The sequence below is a fragment of the Chinchilla lanigera genome, unplaced genomic scaffold, assembly GCF_000276665.1.
Source record: "Chinchilla lanigera isolate Chin_1 unplaced genomic scaffold, ChiLan1.0 scaffold00087, whole genome shotgun sequence".
NCBI classification, from domain to species: Eukaryota; Metazoa; Chordata; class Mammalia; order Rodentia; family Chinchillidae; genus Chinchilla; species Chinchilla lanigera.
The window spans coordinates 8,519,977-8,540,811 of NW_004955488.1; the positions used below are offsets into that span (position 1 = coordinate 8,519,977).

At 40.7% G+C, this 20,835-nt stretch overlaps 1 long non-coding RNA gene across 1 annotated transcript in view; it reads right to left on the reverse strand.

Moving 5' to 3' along the window:
* Window positions 1-16,734, reverse strand: part of LOC102005050 — a 75,063-nt gene extending 58,329 nt beyond the window's left edge. Inside the window, exons 1-2 of the long non-coding RNA XR_001231164.1 lie at window positions 16,369-16,734; window positions 15,872-15,950 (exon numbers count right to left, since the gene is read on the reverse strand). This is a non-coding gene — a long non-coding RNA (uncharacterized LOC102005050). The remainder of the gene's footprint in view (window positions 1-15,871; window positions 15,951-16,368) is intronic.
* Between the last annotated feature and the right edge of the window lie 4,101 nt (window positions 16,735-20,835).

The window sequence follows — 20,835 nt, forward strand, 5'->3', positions numbered from 1 at the left end:
TCCTAAACCTTCTCAGTGCCATCTCTTTCCATGTTCAGTCTGTTTTCCATAACATTTCTTGGTTCCCTGACCAGGAAGACTGTGCTAACTACTTAGGTCACCAGCTGAGGCACGGTGGCTGAAGAAGCAACTTCTCCAGGCTCCTCAGTGGGAAGCCACACTGTCCAGACCTTCTTGGAATCCCTCAGGGACCCAGCCTGGAAGTGCCTGCTTGGCACTAATGGCCCTCACTGAAACCATAAAGAGGAGGAAGGACACAGTTGGGTCATGTCTTTGGATAAGGTAAGAAATCTGGGAGTGCCCCAGTCAGTCCGTCAGTCAGTCCTGCTCAGATCTGAGCAGAAGGACAGCCTGATCACCTCTCATTGGTTAAGGCCACCTGCAAGGAAAAGGGGTTGGAATGCTAAACCTCTGAGTGCTGCTAAAAGATCGTGTGAATGTTTGTATGGATGGTGAAAACATCATTCCTTCGGTGCTCCACAGCAAAAGGCCTCTCCAGGACCTCAGACCTATTGAGCTTGATTGGGTCCCAACCAGTGGTGACATGGACTTGTCTAATAAGGACAAAACAGAACTTACCAAGCTTCTCCATAGTCTGGTTTTTCTCCGGTACCGGGAACCGAACTCACGACCTTGCGCTTGCCAGGCAGGCGCTTTTGCCGCCGAGCTAAATCCCCAGCCCCTTTCTCCATAGTCTGGATGGTCCCAGCATCGCAGAGAGGCAAGCAGCCATGTAGGCATTTGAATGGTCTCTCTCCAAGGGCTCCCACCCTTTGTCGGCTGCAGCACAGTTCAAGGGTACACCACGTACACCATAGGGAGATCGAATGGGTGCAAGCCAGAGTAAACCTACAGTCCTTGACTGTATGCTGAAAAAGTTCAAAAGATGATTCCCTGGTAACCATGGAGTAAAAAGGTAACCTCAGAGGTTCTGAACCTTCTGTGAGATCAACTGGCTGAACCTGTGTGCACATTAGCTGTCCAAGGGAAGTCTCAATATCAAGGCCATTGAGCAAGTCTGGAATGGCATAACAGACCTCAAAATCAGCCACCCTACCAGTTCCATATCTCAATTCTTGGCTTAACCTGTGTCAAAGCCTGCCGCCTTGGCCCTGGGCCTGTGCCCTGCATGACAAAGGACCATCCTGGTTGCCAAAACAAATCTCTGAGACCACCTGAGACCCTCCCAGGCTTGCTCTAAAGTGGAGAAGTTTTCTCTGGGCCTACCTGAAGACCCCAATTCCTATCTGCCACCTCTGCATTTATGGGCCCCAAGATGCCGAGCTGGCCTCAGCTCTCTCACAACTGATCCAAGCAGTCCCACCACCGTCGCTGGGGGATCCCATTTCCAGATTCCATAGCACCACCACTGCTGCAGCAGCCAGCACTGCCTCCACAGCTAGTTCAACTGTCACTGCTGGCATGGTCAGGGATGCTGCCATCACAGCCAGAATTGCCACTGCTGTCCCTGGTACTCCCAGGTTACAAACCACCACTGCCATCACCATCACCAAGCACATCTCAGGGCCCACACCTGTTTTTGCCTGCTCCAGCTCTGCCTTATAGTGGCCCCCTGGCTCCATCAGCTATTTCTGATTCCACTGGACTCATACTGCCTACCCAAGCCCCTGCTCCAGAATCTTTTCCATTGACCAGAGGTCACCTCTCCTGCAGCCTCCTGCCATCCCAGACTCCACAGCTCCACTCCTAACAACTACAGCAGTGCCTCCTGAACCCCAAACTGATTCCTTATCAGGTACTGTCAACATGCACAGAAACACTGATAGCCCTGTCAGCCATTGCCTACATTCTGCCGCTCAGTCCAAGATTCCAGTTCATCCCTACCTGCTGCTTCATGTCTACCCTGGAGCCCAGGGAAGTGCACTCAACCAAACACCCCTGATGTATTATTAACCATCTAGTTCCACTGACCTCCTGAGTTGGAAACATCACAACCCATCCTAGTTGGAGAAGCCACAGCAATGACTGACCTCCTTACATCTGTCTTCAGACCCACCTGCCAACATGGGATGACTGTCAGCAGCTCTTTTTGACCCTGTTGAATATTGGAGAATACCACTGAATTCTAGATGAGGCCCAAGCCTGGCTGAAATCAAAAGTCCAACCACTGTAGTTAATCCTGATGCTTGCATGAGCTCAGTCCTCCTCCAAGCATGTCCAAACTAGGACTATAAGATGGAAGAAAGCTGTGAGGACTTAGACCAATACCATACCACTCTCCTTGCAGGGCTCAAAGAAGGAGGCAAAAAGCCAGTAAACATGTCTAAGATTACAGAAGGTATTGAAGAGCTCAATGAAAGTCCAGCCAAATTTTATGAGAGACTCTGTGAAGCCTACTGAGTCTATACTCCCTTCAATCCTGAGGCTCCTGAAAATCAACAGATGATCAGTGCCACCTTCTTGCCCACTGAGCTTGGCCCCCCAACCATGACTGTCTTATTTTGACTGTTGAGCTTTTTGCTAGCTGGCCAGATCTGCAGATGGAGACATGCTCTGATGCTGAGTATACCCTGTTTACAGATGAAAGTAGCTCAGTCAAGGGTGGAAAATGCCAAGATGGCTATAGAGTCATCAACACAGAAGAGGTGCTCTTAGCCAGGCCTCATCCCCAAAACTGGTCTGCCCAATGGACTGAATTGTAGGTCTTAATACAAGCTCTGAATTGGGCTAAAAGGAAAAAGCTGAACATCTACAGTCACTCAAGGTATACTTTCACAAATGTCCACATCCACAGGATGCTATACAAGGAGCATGGACTCCTCATAGTGGAAAGAAAACAAAGTAAAAACAAGGATGAAATTTCCCAGCCTTTGACTGTAATTTGGAAACCAAAAAAGTCACCATTATCCATTGTAAAGGACACCAAAAGGTAAAGAACATTGTCTCTAGAAAATCACAAAGGTGGATGAAGATGGAAAACTGACAGTAGAGGCTCTACCTGGGAAAAAAATGATCTGAAACAAAACTTGGAAACCCAACATGAGATAGCCCCTAAAACTGTCCTCAGTCTCTGCAGTGAGCCCTTGTGCTATTCCAAGGAAGAAATTAAGTGGGCACAACAGGGAGGAGCACACATGGGTCCAAACAGTGCTTAGACTTTACCAGACAATCAAATGATAGTTCCTCAAAATCTGGCCTGTGCCTGGGTAAAATGGCATCAGGACATCACCAATGGAGGAAACATTGCTATGAATCAGCTTCTGAGCCACTACCACTATATTCCAAAGTTAGCCTTTATTGGGCTGAATAACCTTTAGTTATTGTGGGCTGATCAGGCCCACAATTTCCCAAGCAAGTGGATGGTGAAGGCTCAAATAAGTGAGACGGGTGAAATGGTTTCAGGGCTCCAGGAGGACCTAATTCTCTTACAGCTTTGATTTTATCTGGATTAGAAGAAAACTTCTCTGGGCAGCCTGTATTTATGTGGTTTTCAAAAAAAGGAGAAGGATACTCAAGAAAACACAGGAATCTAGCAGGACCTTGGTAGAATTTTCCCAAGTAGTAAATTATGTCAATCAGAAGAACTACTTTTTTTTTTCCTTTTTTAAATTTTTTTTGGTACTAGGAATAAAACTCAGGACCTTGCACTTGCCAAGCAGGCACTTGTGCTGCTGAGCTATATCCCCAGCCCCTTAAATCTTTTTTTTTTTTTTAATTCTTTTTGGTACTGGGAATCAAACTCAAGACCTTGAGCTTGCCAAGCAAGTGCTTGGGTCACTAAGCTGTATCCCTGGCCCTGTCAGAAAAACTACCTATGTTTAGGTTTGTATTAATTGTAGCACTGTGGTGCCTGCAGCTGTAGTCTCCTTGTAGTTAATTGGGGTTGGAGCCGAACGTCAGCTGTGGCCTAATTTTGTCCTTTGAGGTGTCACAGCTTCACGGACCAATACAGGCCTCAGTGGTGATCAGTGACTCACAGAAGTTTACTTACTATGAGTCCTGTGCCCATCTCCAGACAAGGTGCCTAAGCTTCAGGCAACTCACAAGTAAACACAAAAAGCTAATTGGTTAATATTAAATCCTGATCAGAACCACTTTGTAGTGGTTCTCCATCAAGCCTTGAACTGTGCCTCTGTTAGTCAGAGATGTCAAATATGTGCAAGGGTCAAACCCCCATCTGGGTCTAAACACCTACCTGGTATCCAACATACTGGATTTTCCCCTTTTGAAGAGCTACAAATAGATTTTACAGACATCAAGACATGTAGAGGCCACAAATATCTCCTGGTACTTGTCTGTACTTTTCCAAGTGGTCAGAGGCATTTCCCAGTAGAACAGAAAAAAACACTGAAGTCTGCACAGTATTGCTCAGAGAAATTATCCCTAGATATGGGCTGCTCCTAACCATAGACAATGATAATGGGCCCACATTTGTGGGAGAAAGAACCCAAAAACTGACTAAAGAATTAAAAATCAGGTGGAACTTACATACACCTTATAGGTTACAAAGCTCTGGAAAAGTGGAAAGAATAAACAGGACTTTAAGGACTGGAAAAGCAGCCCCTACAGTCCACCTGGAGGGGACCAGATATAATTATTTTGACCACTCCCACAGCAATAAAGTTTTCTAAGATCCAGCCATGGATCTATCATTCTCAGATGAAGAAAGCCTACCCAGATGACTGCTAAAAGGTCCTCCCAGATGAGTCGACCCGCCTGAGGATAACCTTGAGGAGACAATGCACTCAAAACCTTGTTCCCATCACTCCAGAAGCTGGCAAGTCTATGTATGGCTGAAGCCAGACAGACATAATAAACCAGAACATCTGCCCTGATTGATTCATATTCTGCTACCCAGTTTGGTTTTTAGTTCCCTCATCTTATTAATTTCAGTGTTTACCCTAAGGTTCTGGGCTGTGTCTTCAAAAGACTAGAAAGCCCCCCATAAGGTCACTAAAGTTCTCCTCTCCATTGGTGTAACTGTTAGGCTGTGTACTCTGACCTGTCTTTCCTAAAATCAAGATGACTGTCACCACCAATCTGTGTCTGCTCCTACTTAGCTTGCTTATTCCACATGCTTGTCATAGAAATTCAGGACACTGGGAGTTCCAAGTCCAATTGGCTGGCACTATAAAGATTCTTAACCACACCAGATGGGATTCCTGTCAGGCCACTGTGTCTTTGTACTTTGATGCCTGCCCCAATATAACCAACCCTTTTACCTCAGGCTTCAGAAGCTTAGACTGGGAACATGAATACTGAATTAGTAAGAAATATATTAGGACCTTTGATCCCTCAGTTGAGACCAAAGACATGGCAATACATTCAACAGAGGTTACTATACTGGGACAGAAGACTACTTCTGTGATGGTTGGGGCTACACAAGCCTCTATGATCCTGGGAGTAGGACATATAATTGGCAACTTGCTCCTTCTACTCAGCCCCATTTGAGCCCAGAGTGCCAACTAGGAACCAGTAACCCAATAAACTATACCATCAAAACCCCAACCATGAAGACTGGATACAGGGTCATCAACTTAGTGCTTGAATCAATGGTAGGGGAAGAGATCTTGGAATGACAGTAAGCTTTAAAAGGTGTTTTGCCTTGCCCCATATCAGGGTCCCTATGCTAAAGCCACCATTTTTCCCCTTGGTGCCCCAGCACTACATTCCAGTAAGTCCCAAACAGAGTCCCCCATGCCAGACCTACTGCACCTAGTTGATAGCAACCATGAGGTCCTTTAAGCAGCAGATCCTGAATTTGGAAATAATTCTTGGCTCTTTGTACCCCTTGCTGCTCTCTCATACCATGTCTTAGGCTTGACCCTAAATGGTACCAACCTTAACTCTTGTTCTACCCCAGTTTTCTTACTCCAGTCTCACCCAACAGGAGTGTGGGGGGAATGTTACATGCCTCCTGGGTTCTTCTACAAAACCAAACATCTCAGCTGAGTCTACAGTTGTCCTGATTGCTACCTCAGGCTCCTGGATAGCCCCTCATGGAAACTTCTTTATTTGCTCTGGTGGGGTCCACAAGGTGTTTTCAGGCTCTAAAATGAGTCTCTATGCACTTGATCTTTTTGTCTACTCAGGTAAACAGAGCCCCAAGACCAGATTGACTCACAAGCTGTGGTGGTTCTCCAACATTGCAGGGCTCTAGACCTCCCCACTGCTCAATATGAAGGCATTTGCTTGCCTTTAGAAGATAATGCTGCTAGTATACTTATAAGACTGATGTTGTTAGGGAAACCACTGACCAGTTGCTGGGAGAATGAAGAAATCAGTGGGCTTGAGACAGACAGAAAAGCTCCTACCGGTGGAGCTTGCTGGGAAACTGGGAATGATGTTTAGGAGCTCTGTTGGGACCACCAATGGGCCTCCACCTCATGCTCCTATAGGACCTTCTTATTAAATTGTCTCACCTCCTTTATTACAAAATAAATAAGCAGTATCAGCTTTCAGAGGATTTTGAGATCTGTCTCCTCCTACACAGCCCTAAATCCCAACATTTCCAAAAATGATTTTTCTGATTAACTAGAAGTGGGGGAAATTCAAAATTTTAAGTAAAAGCCACCAAAAATGCCCACCAAAACCAAATGGATATGCCCAGGCAAGCCTGATCAAACATAACATTCCTTCATTTGTGTAACCCTTGTATTTACTGCCTCTGTGTAACTGATGGCTTTACAGTGTAACTTAGGATGTACTTGTGTAACTGATGGCCTTGCAATGTAACCTGAGATGTTTAAACTCCCTTGACAACCCATGATGTCACCAACCCTCTGATCATAATGTGTCAAATCTGCCTCTGTACCTCCCACTTGATCCCCCTATAAAAGCCCCACCAGGTAGGGTACCTGACTCTTTGGGAGAGACCCACATCAGGCCCACTGGTATAATAAACTGTCTCCTAAACTTTCTCAGTGCCATTTATTCACGTGTTTGGTCTGTTTTCTGTAACAACACAATAACAAAGCAACAGTGACATTGCATTTAAGATCATTAAATGATTGGCCACTTTTTGTTAATTACCGGTGGGATCCATAATGTCTTTGAGAAAATAAGTTACAGATTTCATAGCACTGTGCTCCAATTCCTTTTCAAAATTAATATAAAATTGGTTTTTTTAGAAATAGGTTTAATTTTAGAATAAGGAGAAAAATCTTGGAATATACTATTTTTGCCAAGGTGACTTCAGGTCAGGATCCAACCAAGCATAGGAAGGAAGTATTGAATCTCCACTGCACGAGCTAGGGAATTTTAAGGCAAAGAGTACACAGGAAGATCAGCAAAGTGAAGCTTTAATATACCTTTGTGAGTCACTGAGTAAAGGAGCACATTGAATTTACTGTATTTGACACATTTAGTGTTCGTTCTGATATAACTTTAAATATTGAACTTTATCTTGTCAAAATGAATCCAACTAAAGTAATGATAAAAAAAAATTCTTTCTTATCTTTAAAAAAGGAATCTGAGTGTAGCTGAACCAAAAAGTTGACAGGAATATTTAAGATAAGTGAATCATGGATCTTCCTTTCAGAAATCAATTTTTTTCTTTTATTGGGCTTTTTCTGTGATGGGACAGAGAACATTCTGACATTCTTTTAAAATTAAAGGAAAGGAAAATTGCAGAGGAATCCTATCCCATTTAAACTCTTCTGACTCTGAACAGAAGTGTCACTGCTATTCATAGTAACAAATTACAGTTGGAATTATTCTGCCTGGAATGTATAAATATGTTTTGTAAATACACAAGTATATTTCCAGCTAACAGCTTGATAATTATAACAAATCGGAACAAAGAAGGTGGCTACTGTTAGGCAACACAGTTATCTATACAACCTTGCTAGGCAGATGGCAATTGTCAGGCTGTAGATAAGCAAAAAAGAATTATATTATTTTCTAAATGTTGATTTTAATATGAACAAAATAAAGATGATCTTCTTGCATGATTAATCAAATATTCACTGTCATGACAATCTTAGGATTTCTTTGATGATCTTTGGACTGTATTATTATTCCCCATCCCACAAAGTTTTCTTCCAGTTAATTATATAACAGTAGACAAAATGTTCCAGTAGTATGTGAACTGACATCCAACTACAAACAGGGAACACATGTCTGCAGAGTAAGTTAGGAAAAGCCACTTGGTAGAGCATCAGGTGGGGATGGTGTCCAGCTGGAGTGGCTGGGCTGTGAACACAGGGAGAGGGGCTACACCTACTTGCTCCCCCAGTGCTTGAGGTACTTAGCATCTCTGCCTCTTAGATCTCATCTACAAAATGGAAAACAACAGATCAGCCTTACGTGTTAGAGGTCTCCAAACCTCACTGACTTCAAAATTAGATGTTATCTGTCTAGCTCAATATGAGATATAAAATTTTCTGTACCCTTTGTTTAAAATACAGGCTTATTTTTTTGGAAACTCTAAATGGTTGAAAACTGGTTTAAACAGTGGCATCTTTTACATTGTGTTTTTAGCTATATAATCTGTTATACTAAGGATTCTGCTTTCTCTGCTTCCCCTACTTCTTGGCATTTACAATCCTGGTACTACGAGAGTCATCAGAGATATATTTGGACGCTGACAGCATTGTAAGTGTATCCATTAAGTCCATGTACAGTGCAGATCTCAAATTCAGGGGTGAATTTACCTGACAATGCAGTTATTTAATGCAATGTCTGTAAGAGACATGCTAGTACTCAACATTCTACTCCACATGCTAGCAATAACCATTATGTACCGTTCTTTTATGTATTCATCATCATTACACGTATTATTTCATTTCATATTTTCAATAATGCCTTGCAGTGTGAAGACCAGGTATTATACTATGTTCCTCCAACTGATAAGAGAAATGAGACTCAGGGAAGTTATGACTTGTTCAAGACAACAGAGCTAATAAGAGAATGTCAAAATTTGAGTCTCATGCTTTGCTTTATGACTATGATACTGCATTTGTTCAAGGATACCCATTTAAAGTCCTTACAAAAAAAAGAGTTAAACATAAAGCAATCATACTGTAAGAAATCAGACATTAAGATTTTTCAGCCGGTTTGATTGATTCTTGTATTTTTCCACTTTAATTGTTATGTATAATTTGTTCATATTATCAATACAAATGAGAAAAATAATGAAACAGTAGATTAAAATCTATGAAACAAATGTAACACTGAGTCTTAAGGAATATTTGAATGTATCTGGGGGTTTCTGTTGAAACTCTATCTTGGAAGACAATTAGCCCACAAAGAACAAATTCCTAGGGCTGGGGCCAAGTCATCACTGTACTTAAAAATTTCCCCAGGAAATTTCAATGGGCAGTCAAGCTTGAGAACCACTGTTCAACACTTCTCCCACTGTTATGCCATGAATAAATTGTTTCCAGCACCCCCACCCCCGTTCATGGCGTAGCATATTCTCTGGCTTCCATGGATTTTAATTAAAGAGAAACCATTTTTCTTATAACCATTGTTTAGATCCTACTGAGCAAATGGGATCAACTCTCAATTACCTACATGAAATCCTTACTATAAAGAACAGCAATTTTTAGAATATAAAGACAAACTCTTGGGTGGGTCTAATTCCAGGGCTGTTCCAGGCCACATATACATCTTCTTTTATTTTTTCTAGGAAATGTAGGTAATAAAAGGAAAGTAGGTCTTTTGTGTGGACAGATGGGAATGAAAATCTCAATTATTACTACACATACACAGCCTGTCCAGGCAGGGGGGTTCACCCTGTTGAATTTCAGATTTTTGAGATATAACATGCATATAAAGTTTCCAGCTACAGAGTTGACTTGAGAAGTAAGAAAAAAAAAAATGGAAATTACCTCAGGCACAGTAAATCTCCCCCCCACTGAATCTTGCATATTGAAACATTAGTTTTCCTGTTGAGTTGCTGGGAGCACAGAAGTGGGTATCAGTTCCTGAGCGGGTGTGGTAGGAACAAGACAGAGACCTCAGCAGAGAAAACTCTGGCCCCAGAAAACCAGGTTCCACCAGAGGGGCGCTGCTTTTCTCTATTTGACTTAACTGTCACACAATGGAAGAACCTGTTGCAGGGAAAAAATTCTTCAGAGCCCTCGATTTAAAGTATTATTGTGCCCAGTAGTTGTGATTTTTTTCTTTAATATGTGTGGAATTCACTATAAAACACCTGAGTTTCTTATATCATTAAGTATAGTATTAGTCTTAAAATTTGTTTTTGCTATTTTAAAAAATACTTCCATATTTCAAGCTTGGACAACATAAAAAGCCAGTTTCAAGAAATAACATTTAGTAAGATTTATAGTACAGTGAACAAAAGAGATAATGTTGTTTATCATCTCTGATTAAACCAAAGGGACAAAGTGAACTATCAAGCAGAAGCTTCATCTTTTAGATGTAAATAAAGTACATATCAAATGTAGCACTGTGAAGGATTTTAAGGAGATATTGGAAATAACTGGACAACACAAAGAGAACAAAGAGTTGAGGAAGACAGTTCAGATAAGATGATCTTGGAGAACGTGTAATATTTCCCACATTTCAACTGTAAGAACTAAATATCATCAATAGTACTCTGGAATTTCTATAAATGCCAGTGTCTTTAGCTGTCCATTGTTACCAGAAGAGCAAAAAACATATGACCTTGTTGGTGTTTTTAATTTAACAAATGTAATCATATGACTATAAACATAGTTGCTTGTCATATCCATCCAAATTTCTGGAAAATATTAAGATTTATTGTCAAAGTAATGAGAACAAAGGAAGTTGTGCCTTGGCATATGTTGTACTGGGGATTTCCTGCTGCTTTCTGCATAATTTTTTTTTGACAGCTGTTGCAGCTGAACCTTATTAATATTCTCTCTTTTCTCTTATAGACATGGCATTAAATGACTACATTATCAGGCAAAGTTCATCCCTGAATTCCTAATGGCTCACCTACAATGATTTTCTCAATGGATGGATCATTAGAGTCTTCTGAAGTCTGTTTAGGCCTGCAGCTCAAGATGGACTGCAACACTAAAAGCTCATAAAATGAACCACCTAGGCAGAAGCAAGAAACAGCTCTTCAAAGTGCCAAATAAAAGCTTTGGTGATTAAAATTTATTTGGTGTTTTGTGGACGACACAAATTGGGTTCCTGCGATTCTACATGCATCCTCAGTATTCAGAGCTGGAATCACATGTAGTTTTTTAATCATCTCTTTCAAAGTGACTTTTCAATAAAATTAATAAGAAAGTCTGATGCCACTGGAGCATGGACTCTTTTGTTCTACTTGCTTGCTGGAAGTGTGTCCATGCAGCACTGGCATATTATCTACTTCACAAAATTATAACCATTTTATTTGAGGAAGGAACAGTGTTAAGCAACCACCAGGTTAATAGTTTTAATTTTTAAAAATTAAGATAGCATGCCATATAAAGATTTCTACTACTTTCCAGTTAGACAGTGTCTTGGAAAACTAGCAAGGCGAGTCCTTTAACTGATCTTCTTTGGTAAAACAAAACAAAAAAGAAAAGAAATTTCAGTTCTCTGAAAACCATTTGGAGATTAGACACAGTTCCCTTAAACTGTATATAGCACTTCCTGTGTGTCAAACCTAATGCTAGGTCTGCAGAGAAAATAGAAGACTTGTGTCATGGTTTGGGGGATATTTGCAAGGGGAACAATATAATACAGGACACATATTTTATAAGATTATTTATAATAGTCACCCAAAGAATGATACACAAAAGAGTGCAGAAAATCTGTCCACACACTATAGCCCAAAAATCCAGCTGAGGGCCTGGATCCCACAGAAATGTCCCTCATGAGTCCAGCTGGAGAGCTAGAGCCCATAACAATGCCTCCCACAAATCCAACTGGAGGCCTAGAGCCCACGACAATGTCTCATGCAGGCCTGTTTCACGGATCTGTGCTGGGAAGGCCCAAACGTGGAATCTGCAGTCTATGCCAGCGGGATGAAGGATCTGTGTTAGTAGGCTGAGGGATCTGCACTGGGGCCAGGAAGTGACACTCAGAAGAACCAGAGGTGCCCTGAAAAGTGCCACAGCCATCCTCAGCAACAGTGAGGTCCCGAGCTCCTCAGATGATCAAGATAGCCGAGTTCAAATCAGGAAAGCCAACAGGACAAGCTTCTCCAGGAGCCTGAGCAGTATACCATCTTCCCCTTGGAGCCAGGAAGCGATGCTCAGAGTGAGGCTCAGAGCTCCCCCAAAATGAACTGAAGTTATTTTCACTGCCAACGAGGTCCTGAGCTCCTTGGAGGATGACAACAGCCGAGTTCATTAGGAAAACCAGCATGATGAGCTCCTCCAACAGAACCAACAACTCCTTACAGCTTCCACCCGTTCCCACAGCCTTTCTCAGTTCCCAACAGCTTCCTTCTCCATCTGCACAGCTGCCTCTTATGCTGCTGGCAACAATCCCCAGGTGGGCCTCCCACACCCAGCACCACGCTTCCTCAGTTCAGCTGGGGGTTATAAGTTGACCAGCAGTTGTCAATCCACTACAACTTGGTTTTCTCCCTTGAGGAAATCAAGAATCATAGTTAGATCAACAGATGATGTCAGGGTGGTGTGGCAGGTACAATAATAGACTTGGACTCAGGGAAGGGTGCTGGAGACACAGAAGAAGAACTGATTTATTCCAGGGAATAGCGTATGAGGAGGAGATGAAGCTGGGTGCTGAAGGATGAAAAAGAAAATGAAAGAAGTTAGAAGGTGAGGGGAACGAGGGGGAGGCTTGGCCTCTGGCAGAAGGGGAAGTAGAGGCACCTAGAGAAATAAGACAGGCTGTCGTTATTTTTTTCTCATTGCTGAGACAAAATACCCAATGCCCAAGATGAAGGAAGGAAAGGATTATTTAACTCACAATCTGTGGAGGTTTCAGTCCATACTTGGCTGGCTCCAAGGCAGAGTGGCACATGGCAGAGGGCAACAGTTCATGGCGGTGGGAACAGCAAAAGCAACAAGAGCGCAAGGGAAGAGTGGCAGAGAAGAGCAAGCCTCTGTCCCTCCCTTGTATTGTAAGCAGGCTCCCCCCTCCTGTGTAGCACTCACATGCCCTCCTTTTGCACAGGCTCAGGATGAATACAAAGCAAGCACCCTGGCTCCCTGCTGAGTCACATAGTTAACCTTCTAAACTTCTCAGATTGACACAATGAACAACATCCCAGAGGGGTAAGGGCATGGGACTTCAGTTCTTGCCCTTTGAAGTTTCAAACTTCACTTTCCCAGAGTTCTTACATATTTGCATTTCAACAAAGCATGGCCGGTCCTAATGCTCTGAAGTCCCATAGGTGAGCAGGAATGACTCGCCCAGCACATAAGAACCTTGGATTTCTCAAATATGTCAGTGGTACCCTGACTTTTTAGACTATGTTCACAATTTGAAAGTAGGCAAGAAGAGTACTTCTTCAATACATGTATATTTCTTTCTTTATGTGACTACAGGTGAACAACATGAGGGAAGTTTTTCTTTTTCAATCAGTTTCATTTAGTGATATCTCTTGAGTGTTTTTATTCAGTGACTTCTGATTATTATTCTTTAAAAATACCTATTCTTACTTTTTAGCCTCTTCTACTGCACTTAGCATTATTCTTATCATTATTTTTATGTCCTTCTTGACTCATCTGATTCAATGTACATTCAGAGAGCATGAAACTCAGATTATTTGGCTTTGTAAAACTGTATCTAAAGCCAGGCATGATGGTGCACGACTGTAATCCCAGCACTTGGGAGGCTGAGGCAGGAAGATTGTTGCAAGTTCGAGGCCAGCCTGGGCTATAAAGTAAGCTCAAGTCCAGCCTGAACTACATAGCAACATACTACTACATGTCTCAAAAAGACCAAAAAAAAAAAAAATGTATCTAAAATAAGTGGAAAAGTTTAGTGAGTTAGGGCTTGAGAGCTTGCCCTTTAAGCAAATTTATTATGTGACTGACTGTGTGGATTCAAGGACTGTATTTATCTCAAAAATTTGGAATTTTTTGCTCAAATTTTAATTGCAGGCTATATCCCAGATAAACTTGAATACCAGGCTCTTGAGTGCTGGACAATGAAAAGATAATTCTGTGTGCTATGCTCACTGATTTGATGGCATTCTTTACAAAGATTTGCTAACATTCACTTTCATTCATTGGGATGTATGCATATTTCTGCACTTGCTGAATGCAGAGAAAGATTTGACTGGATGCAAAACATCAAACCCTTGACCTTGCCATGCATATTTAGGACTGCCAAAAAGCAAGACAGAGGAGAAAGGAAAGAACATAGAAGTTAGGAGGGAAAATGCATACCATATCTAGAGCTCATTCTGAGCAGGTGCCCCTCCTAACTGGATGTGAGCTCTGCATGTGGTCCCAGTTCAGAGGCGTGAGAGGTGTGTGGCTGATGGGCTAAAGGGGACACAGACCGCTCAGCAACACAACTTGTGAGCACCCTCTGAGGTGGCTGGCAGACTTCTAAAACGTCTCTTCCATATCCTACCAGGTGCCCCACTCCAATCAAGATTTTATTTATTCTGTTGACTATAGGACTATTTACTCATTTTTACAAAAAATTTCATAAATATAGGAAAATACTGGCACCAGCAAAAGAACACATATACAGCCCCTCAGAATTAATACAGCTTCAAACTATCCTATTATCCTCAAAGTCTTTTTTTTTACACAAAATTACTGGTGCAGATTGACTTCTGTTTGAATTTCTTCCCAGTCTCAAAATTGACAGTTTGATGCTAATAAAGCACTTGGAGTTTGAGAGATTAAGTGGAAAGAATGAATAGCTATGATTCTTTTCATCCCAAATTCTGGGTTGTGCTGCCTATGCATAAAAGGAAGTATTACCAATCTCATTTACTGTAAGATTGTTTATTTCACCATGGAATAGTGCTTCCAGTGCCTCACTAGATATTCATTAGCTCTGCTTGATGAATAGCAGTGTCTTTGTTTTGGCGCATTCTTTATGGGTTAGGAGTTTCTAAAGCCATATTTAATTGATTTTCATACTTTTAATACCTGACAAGGGAGGGCCTGGTCTGAGCAACCACAAGAGAAATAAAAGGATTAAAACATCTTAGCTGCTGTTTTTTTCCACTTAGGAAACACAGAACACCAGATGTAGATATTTTAGAAACACAGTTTGCCTGTGGACAAATCATTTCTTTTCCCACATATTTTCTCTTGAACCGTAGGTAGGACGGGCCCAGGTAGGTTTCCCAGGAAGCAGAGAGGGAGCTTGGGTGTAGGGAATATTAAATAAAGCCCTGGGTGCCTCCCAGCAGGCTGCCAAGGAGGCCTGGGGTGGGAGAGGTTGAGTGTGAGACAAACACAGCAGCTGCCTTACCGATCCATGGGGCACTTGGGAAAAAGGGAGGCCCTCAGCATTGGCCCCATTTGAGGTAGCACTGCTCCCAAGGAGGGGATAAAAACCTCCTGAGAGGCAGTTCCTTGGGGTCTAGGGCCATTTCAGGACAGGACACTGAGTGTGCACCGGGGTGGGAAATGAGTGCTTCTGTCCAAAATGGTGGTGGGAGGCTCCTCACAACCCCAGCCTAAGCATGCGGTGTGGACAGGAATGAACAGGCCCCTGCAATGGTGTAGAGACTAATGACAATCAGTTTGTCACTCAGCTTCCCGAGGGAGAATTACCCACATTCATGCAGTCTGGTTTTTCTGCAAGTATTCTTGTTCTTCATCATAGACTATAGAAGCTCTATGAATAATTTCCCTGTTTTTAAACAATTCAGCTACTCATATATATCTGTTTAAGAACTATTTCACAAGGACTATATTCAACCACTGCGTGACAGGTTGTATACAAAGGAAAGAAAGAACTCTCATTCTCTGAGAGGAAGCAATATCACTGAAGAGATTAAATACCCAGAGAGAGACACTTAGCAAACAACTAACGGCCTTACTGTGCATACAGAAGGGCAGAACAATGTCCTCGGGATGAAAGTAGGTCCAAAGCTTAGATGGAGTTGCACGAGTCAGTTGCTGGAGAAACACCATGAATAAAAACATCAGGTGAAGCTTTTTGTCCTACATTTCTCAGAAGAGAATATTTTTATCAGGCTAAAGGGATTATTCCCTCACTGTATACTCGCTTCTTTTTACAAGCATGCAGGTTATCAAAACTTGTAAAAGCAACAACGGGACAGTAAATTTTACTCTTCAAAATTGTTCAGCCCAGGAAAACCTCATTTCACGTGTGTAGTAATGCAGTGACTTTAACTGCAATTTGGATTGAGTCATTTTCACATGGTGGTGGGAGGCTCCTCACCTATCTCTGTACCTATCCTGAAAAGTCATAACACACAAGTATCATTCCTGTGTTTACAGGTCAGAGATGTAGCCTTTCTGCCCAGAAGTTAGCATTGTGATAAAAACACAGGCACTGCATTGTTTACCATACCTCAGACAAACATGGCAGCCTCTATAACCGTGACTTCAAACTCTTTTAGCGCTTTCAACGGCACAAACAGCCCACTGCGGCACGTGCGCCATAGCTTCGCCACCACTGCTAGATACGGCACCTTAGGATAGAGACCATTCTTGGTTTAGAAAGAAAACAACTACATTTTGTACTAATTTGACAGCTTTGTAGAATTTTATAAGCATGACTACTGAGGTTGATTTACTTATTGAATGATTTCAATTATATAACATCCTAAGAAAATATCTGATATAAGTCGTATAAGCAGGGCTCAGGCTAGACTGGGTTTTATTTTGAAAGTTCCTTTGAAAGCTAAGACTTCAATTTCATAGAAAAATTTTCCCACTAAGTACCCTTTTCTATAAAATAAAGTTACAAATGAAGAGTAGTGTAGGCTAGACCTAGGGGCCTAAAAAGCTCGATTTCAGTAGGCCTAACTCTGTCCCAACGTTTTACTAAGTACTGATTCTTTGTAGAGTTGTCACAGAACTATAGATGCAGGAGAGGGAAATGGATCAGCGCTTTGGATATCCGGGATCTCATGACTCAGCAAACAAGCTGAGTGCCATGGGGAGGAGCGGAGATGAAGTAATGGATGAATTAGCGCCATTCGGAGCTCTAGATTGAGTTTTTATATATTTAAGATTATTTTGGGTGGCATTTAAGGATAAAGCCTAAATAAGTACCTGTGTTTCAGTTTGGTGTTTTGGTTTGTTCTGCTTCCCTTGCCCTGGCAGTTTTACAATACTTATTTACCTTTTGATCTTCATTTTCTGCATTCTCCTGACTTTATTTTATTTTATTTTTTTGTCTAAATATCATTCTAACAATAATACAATATATCTAATGAGAGAGAAGTTTACTCCTTGTCACACTAACACATCGGCTATTCCTATTTTCCGCCCTCTGGTTTATTCATACGTAAACATCTCTGTAACCAAAGCAGGGACGCTTTCATGCTCTGGTCTTTCTCACTGACATTGTATTATGTTTTATGATTCTTCTTCCTTTCCCTCTTTGCACTCCAAAAACCAAAAGCGAGAGAGAAAGCCCTGGTCTTCTTGATTCCTTTTTGTCTGCCCAGGGTTGTAAACCTCTGACCTGGGCATAAATTCCACGTAGCTCTCTGCAGAACGGTGTTGTGTGCTCAGCGCCTGCGACTGCGTGCATCTCTGGAGATATCTTCCCCCAGTTACAAGAGGGTAACTTTCTGTTCTCCTCCTGAAGTATGAGGGAGCTGTGTGTTTTCAGACATTTCTTTTGGGCAGCTTGTCTTTTTAGGTGCTACTTGAATTTAAAGATAATTTCAAATTTTATAGTTGAAGCACTTCTCAGCTGGTTCCCTTGAGAAGTAATCTGGCATGTAGTAGGCACTCAATAAATGTTTAATAAATGAGCAATATCATTCATTTAGGATCATGTATCCATTGCAAAATAATTTTTCATAATTTGTTTTCAAAAGAGAACTTGTGTGCCTATCAGAACAATTCATGAAAGTAGATCCCCTCAAAAAAACCCTTAAAAATCATAATGCTATGAGACATACATTTTAAAGAATGATGCCAGCTTTTCATTCTAACTGCTTTATAGATGTTTTTAACTATTGTAAACGTCCTGACAATGCTGCCATTCTGGTGTTGATGAGCTTGTCTTACAGTGAAGAAGGATCAGAGAGACTGAGAAAATTGTCCAAGGTCACAGAATTCAAAAGACATTGTTAGGGTCAAGATTTGGATGCTGCACTTCTAGTGTGAAAGTATGTGTTCTTGTAATGTCTTTCCAGTAATCACAGCCTGCATTTTGGTTTGACACAGCACTAGGAAGAGAAGGTATGGAAAGAAGCCTTGGAAGCATCCCTTGAAACTTGGTGGCTGTGTGCTTTGGAGTGGGAATGTCATCAGTGGTGATTTCCCACGGGGTGCCTCTATTCATCCTTAGCGACCAGGGCCACTCAACCCCTGGATTTCCTGAGTTGTACATGTGGGTTTGAAATCTTGGTGAGTTAAGTGTTCATGGTTGGTGGAGGTTATCTAAATAAATTGCTCAGAAAACTACAGAGAGCATGGTAGTTCTATATTATGTGGGAGAAGAATCAGGGGGTACAGGGGCTCAAAAAAAAGACTCAAAAATTACAAGCCTAAATTTTAATATAATCAATCAAAATAAAGTAAAATGAAATGAAATAAATTATTACAACCTTTCAAAAAGAAAGAAAGCGAAAGAGATTGAATGTTGTACTGAATCACGTGTAGCTAGGTATGTGCATTTTTTTTAAAAAAATCACACTTTAGCTTGATAGTTCATGAATTCTATGGTGAATATCCAATGTGTCATGCAATTTTATAAACATATTTTACATTTATTCATTTTAAGTAAGTTTTGATATTGCACTGTTTACATGTCAATCAAATTGTAACCTTAAGATACAAATAAATATTTCTTAACATCTAAATCTTTTAAAAATACTCCCTGTTGAGACTAATAATTAAGACTTTGTAACATTAAGACTAGTAATAACACGGGAAGTATTTTGGGGGGAGGCCTCATTTGGACCAGACATCCAGTAGGTAACTTATCTTCTTCAACTGGTGAGTTTATAAAATACATGAGATATCCATGTCTGCAAAATACTCCTAAGAAATATTACACCACTTCATAGATTAATAATTCTGTCAAAACATTAAATGAATACAATAGCCACATTCTATTTGGGGTCAGGAATTAATTTTGGGAAGCTTGATTGTGTACTCCCAACACATACTGTAATAGCAGGTTACAAAAATATGATAGGAAAATATGATAGGAAAAATATGATACTGTGAGTGACAAACTGGGTCATGTGAAAATGAAACTGAGTACTTTTTAATGAAAAAAAATCAGTTTATGTCATTCAGTGTACTCATGTTTTAGAATGAGGAAAGCATAATACAAACTAGAAAATTAGATGTAAAATGTGTACCCATATTTGTATAATATATATGTCATGAACTCTGCTTCTGACTATTAGTATCTCTCAAGAATTCCAGAAAAGTTACATAAATAGAAAAGTAATATAAATAGTAATATAAATTTGAAATGTGAATACACAGACTTAAATCTACAAATGCAGTGAAAATTTAATGTTGAATTTTCAGAAAAATTGCCTCTGAAAAGTGACTTTTTCAACAGTGACTAATTTATGGCTAACAAATATAGCTGAAGACAGAAGAAACATTTACAGATAAATTCTTATCCTATAGTTCTTTACGTCTATGACTAAACTCTTGTATTTGAATGGCCTTCCTTATAATTACTAATGCCTATTAATATTCAAACTCAAGAAGATTGAGGATATCTCTGTTTGGAGGCTTTCAAATGGTCTGTTTCAAGTATATTTTACTACCCTCTATTAATAGATTTGTGTTGCCCTAGTATTTTGGAAAGTGCGATTTTGCCTATTGGAAAATTTATCAACTTCATCTTCAGGGTTATGATTAGATGTTATTTGAAAAACATTCATCAAGACCTAAAATCAACACTGTTTATAAATATTAGTAGGTAGGAATTAATCATATAGCAAGTCTTTAATTCAGTGCAAGAAAACTACCACCACAGAATTATTAAAGATACAATAACCTAAGATGACTGTGCAGTTAAAGAAAAACGATAAGGACAGGTGTCAGAGTATAATAATAGTGAACAGGTCAGCTATTATGGTGATATGTGCTTTCGTTTTTCTTAGGTAAACACCTAGGAATGGACAGGAGAAATCACACAGCAGGGATATACTTTACTTTGTAAAAACTGTCAAACTATTTTCTAAAGTGGTTGTACCATTTGACACTTTAGCCTAATGTTTATGAGAACTATCACTTCTCTACATTCTTCTCAGAACTTTGCTAGTCATCTTAGTCAGTACTAGTGCTTTGGGATTTTTCTGTACAGAGATAGGACACTGAAGCCTTTTTCTCAGAAAGCACCTTTATTTGCTAAGTCACTCACTCAGCTTATTTGTATCTAAAGGCTGAGTGCCTAACACGGTGCAAATGCATCCTGTTATGCAATTTTTGTGCCTTTGTCTCCATTACATGGGAATACACTAACATTTTACAGTCTGATTGGGTATGGTTTATGTTACAGAGTTGCAGCGTAACTGCACATGGGTAATATCACTACATTGTAGAAGCTCTCACCTGCACACAACAGGAGGGGCCCTACCACACCTGTAGCACCTAATTTGTGATTTTAATTTAAATTGCTTCAGGACAAGTGATATGAAGCATCTTTTCCTGTGTCTATTTGTTAAAAGTTGTTGTTATTAGGATGTCTGTTTTCCTAGTTTGGAGTTTTCAGAGTTTCTATTTACTCAGGATAAAAATTCTTTGACAGATGCTTTGCAAATATTTTCTCCCAGCCTGTGACTTGTCTTTTGCTTTCAATAATGGGGCATTTTGAATACTTAAACAG